Source organism: Tursiops truncatus, chromosome 11 (assembly GCF_011762595.2).
Source record: "Tursiops truncatus isolate mTurTru1 chromosome 11, mTurTru1.mat.Y, whole genome shotgun sequence".
Taxonomy (NCBI): Eukaryota; Metazoa; Chordata; class Mammalia; order Artiodactyla; family Delphinidae; genus Tursiops; species Tursiops truncatus.
Genome location: NC_047044.1, coordinates 18,889,394 through 18,899,115, shown reverse-complemented (window position 1 = coordinate 18,899,115; position 9,722 = coordinate 18,889,394).

Here is a 9,722-nt window from a genome sequence, read left to right as displayed (position 1 = left end):
ACAGCAGTTGAAGAACTTTGACCTTGATCCTACAAGAAATGGGGGAGTGGGTCAATGTGTAAGAACATAAGAAATGTTTAAGAGGCAAAGAGGCAAAGAAATCTGGAATGTTGGAGCTGGAAGTTACCTCATCCACTTCAGCCTCAACCTGGGATTGAAGAGGACCCAGAGGTCCAGAGAAATGAAGTGACTTGCCCAAGAGACAATGTCAGTCAACCCATGACAAAACCAAGACTTCAACTCAGGTCTCTGGCTCCTAGTCTGGTATTCCCCACTCTTCAGAAAAGAACAGCACATGCATGGCTAATTTTATGGGCCATAGCACCAAAAAAGTCTTCTCTTACCCCCTCTCCTCACATGTGCATCAACCATGATGCACACTTACCATTGCTAAATTTTACAATCGGCATTAAGTGATCTAAGATAATTCAGTCCAGTATTCTAGTGAGCAAACAAGAGGGACAAGAGTTAATACAGGCATCTACACTTGCTTTTCCAATAGCCTGAAATCAAATGATACCTGCTTTTCTTTCACATTTGCTCTACTTTCCCTTCAAATTCCACTTCTTCCTCACACCCATTATTTAATCATAAGGTCTTAATCCCAGGCCCTGTCCACACCATGTCTGAGCCTTGCAACCAGGTCCGGGTTGCCAACAGCCAAGTATTTTCTTAAGAAACTAGAATTGACTAGGCTTTGATTGGAATAAAATTTGTTTTTACAATTCACATCTTGAAATAAAATTTAAACTTCTGCTTGGTGTGTTGAGAGGAGCCAAATAATAAACTGAAAGTGAAATTGTTGTCCCTCCGCACAGTCCAGCAACCACATGGGAGTGTGATTTGCCTGGACCAAGAGGTGATGATGGGCCTGACAGTGTGATGGGCTGAATATTGGATCATGCTCAGCCTAGTATGTTTCTCCAGAAATTACTTCCTGGAAATAGAAATACCTCACTGTACTAAACTCTTGAATTTGCCTTTGTTTGAACATCTATAACATAAGGGTGGGTAGATATGTGGATGAACTAGATGACAGGTGAACTTTGAGATTCATTGAAGCCCTGTAATCATTATATTCAATTTTAACCAAAATGACTCAAAGTCCGCTTTTCAGAATTCTAGTTATTAGGAGGAAAACTCTACGCTTTCTTGCACTGTACATTGTCTTATGCCTCATACAATATTCCATACTTAGGGATCACTATGTATTAGCTTATTAAAGGCCCCAAGAAGTTTTGCAGTAAGTAAACTGCTTAAACAGCTGCTGCCCAAACTTATTTATCATGGAATCTTTTCTTTTCCTGCAAGAAATCTCTAGCCTAGTTGTACTAAATTTATTAGCAAGACAAAAATGAATGAAAAGAATAATTACCGGTGAGAACTGGGCAAATTTCTTATCTACTAACATGAGAATATGATCCAGTAATTCATGACAACAGTCCCTAGAGGGGAAAAACAAGAGGCGATAAATATGATTTTTAATCAACTAGAAAAGGCTATATATAGGGGTATGTATGGAAAAACAACTAAACATGATTTACATTTTGACATTCAGGAATGATTCCAGAGCAGCTCACCTGCTGGCTTGTTAAAATAATGTTATCTCAGAAAGGCCAGCTATTCAGAAGATAAATTCCTATATGACACAACTATTACAAGTAGGTTCAAATATCATAAAGGATTCATGGCAGAAACACTAAAGTCACATAAATCCCCTGTAACATCAACAACCCCCATTTGCATAATCACGTTGCCAATAAAATCCTTTCTTATACATTATCCTATTTGAGTCACTCCATTATTCTGATTTTTATCTCCAGTTTATAGATAAGGACACGAAAACTCAGAGAGGCTAAGTGTAGTGGATGTTGCAGTGTGCCACCCAGATTCCCTTTAGCACAAAGACACCCCCTTCCTCCTGCCAAAATTGCAGGCCGCTGGTGGGTCACCACTTAGTCCCTCCCCAGGAAAGGAGGAAAGACCTTGAGCAAAGGCAGATCTGCCTCCCAGGATAGCCCACATCTACTGACTTGTCAAGAAAAGGGGAGAAAGCTTGCCTCGATTCGGGACATCTCTGAAGGGCTAGCCCAGATTCACAGTTTCTGAACCTACTGTAACAACTTCATCACAGTTCCTGAGCCTCTGTTGCCTCTTCCAAGTTCTCCTTCTCTCATTTCTCTTAGATGTGGACCCCCAGGGCCTCCCCAGTTAACATCCTGCATGCCAATCTCCACCTCAGAGCCTGGTTCCTGGGAAACCCAACCTAACGACTCTAACTTGACTAAGGTCACCCCACTAGCAAATAACAGAACCATAACCTGAATGCAAATTCCATGCTCTGTCAGCACACCGATATGCCACTTGGCAGGTGGGCCTATGAATGGATGTGACCTCTATATTCACATCCCCTGCCATTAGGCACCGCATTTGCTAGCTTCAGTCACACTGGCCTCCTTTGCCTTCCTGGAACCACCAAACCCAACCCCCTCAGAGCGTTGTGCTACCTCTTTCCTCTGTCTGGAAATTTCTTCCTCCAGATCATTATATGACTGGCTCTTTCTTGTCTTTCAGGGCTCAGCTACAGGATCATCCCCTCAAAGGTGCCTGCCCTGACCATCCAATAGAAGGTAATCCTTTTGTTCTAGTCTTTCTTCTCTAGCACACTGTTCTGCTACATGTTCATATTAGCACTTAATTCCCTGACATTAGCTTACGCATTTACTTGTGTATTATCTTCTCCCTCAAGGCTTGGCCTCCAGAAAAATGTAATTCCCATGATAGCAGGAACTTTATGAGTATTCTCAGTACTTTGAACAGTAGTTCTCAAAGCGTGGCCCATGAACCACCAATGAAACCGTTTTCATATTAATACTTAGACATGAAATGTCTTTTTCATTATGTCAACATTTTGCAATGGTTATATGAAAGCAGTGGTGGGTAGAGCTGATGACTCCTTAGCACGAATCAAGCAGTGGCATTAAACTGTACAACTACTTATGGTGCTCCTCACTGTAATGTCCTTAGAGGGGGGAAAAAAGCTAGTTTCATTAAAGAATGTCCTTGATGAAGCAATAAAAATTATTGTTTTAAAATTGTGACCCTTGAGTACACATCCTTTGAATATTTTATGTGATGGAAAGAAAGCAACCATGAAGTGTTCCCCTTGAGTGACAAAGAAACTTTGTGTTGAAGAAAAGCATTTGTGTGCTTGTTTGGTATGAGCTATACTAGCTGCATTTTTCATGAAACACCATTGTTACTTGAAAGAACGACCAACGGTCAAACTATGGTTATTTATATCTGGGTATGCGACAGACATTTTCTCAAAAATGAATTAAAATGCCACTGCAAGGAAAACAGCTGACAGTATAGTTGCCCATGATAAAATTCAAAATTTCAAGTGAAAATTAGAATTTTGGAAAACTTGCATCTGTCATCATCATTTTGACAGCTTCCCACTACTTAAAGATGTTTTCTGATGAAATTAGCGATATTAACAAATATGTGATTTTAAAAAATATAGCATATATAGTGTGAGGCAATGTGTCAACTTTTAGACTACCTGAATAACTCAGGGAACTACCATTTTCATAGTGAACAACGCATGAAGTTACAAAATTACACATGGTAAAAGGAACCATTCTGAGTGCAAGATAGACCAATGGATTTTAACGTAATAGAGTATGAAAAATTAATTGATATGGTTTCAAAATCCTCATTGCTGCTAACTTTTAAGAACTCACTACTAATTGAGTTTTATTTTAGCATCAAAGATTATCCACAGTTATCCAAAAAGGCTATCAAATCACTTTCCCTTTTCTAGTTACGTAAGTATATAAGAAACAGATTTTTAAAATATACTTTAACCAAAACACATATCACAACAGATTGAATGCAGAGTGCAAAGACAGAACTGTCAGACAAAGCCAGATACTAAAGAAATTCACAAAACTGTGAACCAATGTCCCTTGTTTTTATTCCGTTCTTTCTTTTTTCCTTTTTTATTGGGGTATAGTTGTTTTACAATGTTGTGCTAGTTTCTACTGTACAGCAAAGTGAATCAGCTATATGTATACATATATCCCCTCTTTTTTGGATTTCCTTCCCATTTAAGTCAGCACAGAGCACTGAGTAGAGTTCCCTGTGCTATACAGCAGGTTCTCATCAGTTATCTATTTTATACATATTGGTGTATATATGTCAATCCCAATCTCCCAATTCATCCCACTCCCCCTATCCCCCCTTGGTGTCCATATGTTTGTTCTCTGCATCTGGGTCTCTATTTCTGCCTTGAAAACAAGTTCATCTGTACCATTTTTCTAGATTCTGCATATATGTGTTAATATACGATATTTGTCTTTTTCTTTCTGACATACTTCACTCTGTATGACAGTCTCTAGGTCCATCCACATCTCTACAAATGACCCAGTTTTGTTCCTTTTTATGGCTGAGTAATATTCCATTGTATATATGTACCACATCTTCTTTATCCATTCGTCTGTTGATGAGCATTTAGGTTGCATCCATGCTTTGGCTATTGTAAATAGTGCTGCTGTGAACATAGGGGTGCACGTATCTTTTTGAATTATGGTTTTCTCCAGATATACGCCTAGCAGTGGGATTGCTGGGTCATATGGTAGCTCTCTTTTTAGTTTTTTAAGGAACCTCCATAGTGTTCTCCATAGTGGCTGTATGAATTTACATTCCCACCAACAGTGCAAGAGGGTTCCCTTTGAAACAATTTCACTTTTCTCACTAGTTTTTTTTATTGTTTTGAAAAATAGAGCGCTTTTATAAAATTTATCAATGTTATTTTTGTTAATATGTAATGGAATTATTGACTTAAAAATCAATCAATTTTTAAAGTTTCTTAGTCTTAATTTAGAAATTGATAAATATTGATAGATATTACCCACATAAACAAAAGCTCTTTGGGGTCTTCAAAATTTTTTAAGAGTGTAAGGGGATCCTGAGACCAAAATGTTTGAGAACTTTTGGTCTAGAATTAGTGCTGGCATAGATTCGGCATTCAAAAACTATTTATTGAATGTTCCAATATTTATAAAAGGAAACAGGTAATTTTAAAAAATACATTCCCAGTTGGGTTATAGATCATGTCTCTGCACAATGCAAAAATAGAATATTGTATCCATCTGAGTGAGCAAGTACACTTTCCCAGTGGCTCAAAGTACGTAGCTGTCAAGAAAGAGAATATCCATCCCAAGTTTGATGGTCTTGTAAGGAAATCTCCATTTCCTACAGACAGCCAAAATCAAAGGTTTTTTAGGACGCAGGAAGTCTGTCGGCTTAAAATTAGTTCTCATAGACCTTGCCTTGCTTCGTAGTGTTCTTTACCTGTAGCCAAGGAACATTTATGAAAGAGAAGAATCCAGCACAGTCCCAGACATTTAATGAGTTCCTCTATGCTCTACCCATCAGGCTGTCTAAAGACATGGCAGCCAATGCTGTTTGAACAGGAAATCTGCTTTGGAAGCCCTGACACTTAAAGTTTCTCTTTAACGGATATGGATCAAATCAAGTTCATAGTCAGGAGCACCAAGCTGCCCCTCTTCCTCAAGCTCCCCTCTCAAGCCAGGGCATGATAACCAGAGAGAAGCAAAAAAAACTAGGATTATCAACTGAGATGGGGACCCTTTGGTAGTGCCAATGTTATGAAAGCTAAAATTAAGAGGCACTGAAGTGAGCGTTCTCAATATTGAAACTCAAATATGACAATGGGATTCTCTGCCCAACATTTTCTGGAGCTGACCCCGGGATTTTCAACAGTTTTAAAGCAGGCTCATTCTACGGCTCGCCAGATTTTGAGCAATAGTCCTGACCGGACTTCATCAGAAAAGTAGAGGAAGTTCACCTGAAATTTTGGAACAAGGGCTTCCCTGGTGGCGCAGTGGTTGAGAGTCCGCCTGCCGATGCAGGGGACGCGGGTTCGTGCCCCAGTCCGGGAGGATCCCGCGTGCCGCAGAGCGGCTGGGCCCGTGAGCCATGGCCGCTGAGCCTGCCCGTCCGGAGCCTGTGCTCCGCAACGGGAGAGGCCACAACAGTTAAGTAGAACCAAAGTAACAAGACCTTTCCATTAGACAGACACTTTTTGTCCTACTTAAAAAAAAATGAAGTGATAAGAAAAGCAAGTGATATAAATAATTTCATGAGGAGAAAGGACTACTTACAAAGAGTACCTGGGGTCAAACATCCTTTCGGCTGTCTTTTCTGTACTTTCAGTGTTCAGAGCAATTGATATAATTAATAACAACTATGGTTCAAAACGATGATTCAGAGGCATCAGAAATTCAGGCACTCACCAACTCCTCATGAATCTTAGAAAGTTAACAGACAATTTATTATTGAAACCTTTGCACCGTGTCTTGAGATAACTGGGAAGGCTATGAATAGTTTGTACTACTACTCACAGGCTACGAACTGCTGTGACGCATTTCCCTGGACTGATCCGGTCACATTATAGGTACTACCAGTTAATAGTTTGTTACTAAATAGTAGCTGAAATATTGAAGGTGATACAAAATCATCTTTATCATAATAAAACAGCCATCCCTGGACAGCCTGAACGTCAGGTCCCCTCGCTGTTCTTCCTTCACTCTCTTCAGTTACTGTATTATCAGTACAAGTGGTTCATGTTTATTGTTTGTCTCTCTCCATGAGAAAGGAAACTCCAGGCATGGAGGGTCCTGATCTCATTCCCTGCGGTTTCCCTGCACCTAGAACACAGCCTGCTGCATTGTTAGGGCTGATAATTGTTGCTGAATAAATGAATCTTGAACATTCCTCAAGTGCTTGCATGTTCAATCATAAGTGACAAGTTCCAGTCTCTCTCTGTCTCTCTGTCTATATCTGTCTTTCTTTTTCTCCCTCTCCTTCTCTTTCTCTCTATTTCTATTCTCTCTCTCTCTTCCTTGTATTCTGCTGTTTGTTCAGAGCCTAATCAGGTACCTGGCACATAATAGGAGTGTCTCAGATATTGAATTGTCTTTGTTTGTTCAGGCTGCTATAACAGAATACCATAGACTCAGTGACCTGTAAACAACAGAAATTTATTTCTTACAGTTCTAGAGGCTGGGAAGTTCAAGATCAAGGTGCCGGCAGATCCTGTGTCTGATGAAGCCCTGCTTTCTGGTTCATCGGTGGCACCTTCTCATCTTCTCATGTAGGTAGAAGGACCTTCTTTAATAAGGGCACTAATTCTATTCCTGAGGACTCTGCCTTCATGACCTAATCACCTCCCAAAGGGCCCATCCTCTAAAGCCATCAACTTGAGGGTTTGGATTTCAACACATGAATTTTGGGGGAACACAAACATTCAGACAATAGCAATGATGAAGGAATAAATGAATAAATTGTAAGAATCTTTTCTAATTGCAGTAAAAGTTTTGTCTGGTTTTAAGCATCAGCAAGTGGATGGAGAAAGGAGCTTTTCTGATATCCTTGGAAAAGTTACCCAGAGAGTACCCCTTGCTCTGCCCATGCTTGGGGCCAGGGATGGTATTCAAAATATTCAACAACTGCTCTGGTGGCATCCACCCATTAGTTTTGACATCAGTGGTAGACCAGATTAGGTCGCTGGGCCAGGTATTAACTCTCCAGTGGCTGGCTTCCAGAATGTTCTGGGGCACCAGGAGAGTGGTTGGATCACAAGGGATCATGTAGGATGCTTATAGTAGCTGTTCAGACTATTTAAATTTTTTTTTTTTTGCAGTACGTGGGCCTCTCACTGTTGTGGCCTCTCCCGTTGCGGAGCACAAGCTCCAGACGTGCAGTCTCAGCGGCCATGGCTCACGGGCCCAGCCGCTCCGCGACATGTGGGATCTTCCCGGACCGGGGCACGAACTCGTGTCCCCTGCATTGGCAGGCGGACTCTCAACCACTGTGCCACCAGGGAAGTCCAGACTATTTAAATATATTGTCAACCCCTCCATCTCCACCCTGGCTCTATCCTGAATCACAGCCCTGCCTGGTGCCCCTGTAAGGTGGTCGCCCTTCCTAGGAGTGTTCACAGAACAGCCTTGGGGGCTCAGCCCTGGAAGGGTGCACATCACACAGCAGGCAGGGGCAGGGTGAGCATCCTTGGCACTTATGGTTCAGAGAGTGTACTGAGAACTAGGGGTGTCTGATGACCAAAAAGTGAGGCTGGCAAGGAAGCCCTGACCTGACAGCAGTCCTCAGTGGGTTGCAGCTAAAAGCCTGTTTTATCTGTACATAGAGAAGAGAATGAGCTGCACCTCTGACACAGAATCCCAGGCCACTGGGACACTCCCAGATTCACCGGGACAGCTCCTCTGTAAGGGTGGATTTGGAGGCCTGGGGAGGAGGAAGTGTTTACCCAGCTACTGAGTGACAGAGCTCTGTCTAGAATCCAGGTTCCACATCTAATTCGGGGGCCCTTTCTCCTGTCCACCCAGAGCATGGAGATAGGGACATGGGCTTGGCAACCAGCTAGCCCTTAGTCAGCATTCTGACTGGACTGTGTGGTAACCATGTGCCACTTCGTATGCCATTTTTTCTCTCTGAGCCTCAGTTTCTCTCTGGAAAATGGGAGCAGCTGCATCTGCTTCACCTAATGCTTGGAAAGCGCTTAGCACTGTTCCTGGCACGTTGTAAGGACTCAGCAGATGTTCGTCATCACTTACATGACTGCTCTTATTATCTCCTTCCTGACTCTGGAATATTTTGGTTGGCTTACTCCAACTTTGCATTCTGAATGCTGAATTTATTGGGTGAGGGCTCAGACCCAAATCTTTGCCTCTCGATCCTCTGTGCACTGTTTCTATCCCAGCCACACGTAGCTCTGCCACTGAATTTCTGAAAGGACAGCTGACCTGCGCAGGGTTACCCACCGTTACCTAAAGCTAGGAGCTCTTGAACCCTAGTGCTTGGAGAAAGGGCTGCTCCTCTTAGCAATCTTCTGATGAGCTAGGAGGTTCACCAGAGACGCCCTCTCTGCCAGTCTTACAGATGATCCTATTAGGAGTCTGAGGCCCCCCCCCTTGTTTTGGTGACAAACAGGACGGAAAATGCCATTGAATTGTGATGATTCTGAGCCTGCAGTGCCAAAGAGGGTTACTCCGAACTTAAACTATAACCATTCTACCCAACTGTTGCCAAGTTGGGTGTGTAGACGGGATCCCAGACGCAGTGATACTAGGAGGGTAGCTGCAACCACTGCTTATCAAGCCCTGCCACCGGCTGCTTCCTTACCCTTATTTCTTTAGCCTAAAAGTAAAGAAAAAAAGACAAAGAACCAAAGGTGTCTAGTTAACTAAGGGCATTTGCTCGCTGGGTTTTAGTTCACTAAGAGGCTTACCATCATTCACACTAGGCAAACCACCCCTTTGTCTCCTTTATTTAAATCAATCTGAAAGAAGGAAAAAGAGTCTACTTTTTCCACTTGATTTTCCCTGTGTGTGTTGACCTGACTTTCGATGGTCTGTGAACCCCACCCACTGTGTCTGTGCCCAAGGCTCCAGGTGAGAGATTCTTGAGTTAATCTAAAACATTGGCAGTGTTGGACACCAGCTAACAAGAAGGTGAACGTTCCCATTGAGGAGTTATGCAATTCTCCGTATTGCTGGCACAGGCTGGTCCCACTTGCCAGAGAAGATCTATGTGGACTGATAGTTTATGAAAGAGGCTAGGAGGAGAGAGGGACGAGGCCAGGTGGCAAGAGGGTCAGCAGGAGGGCAAGGAAG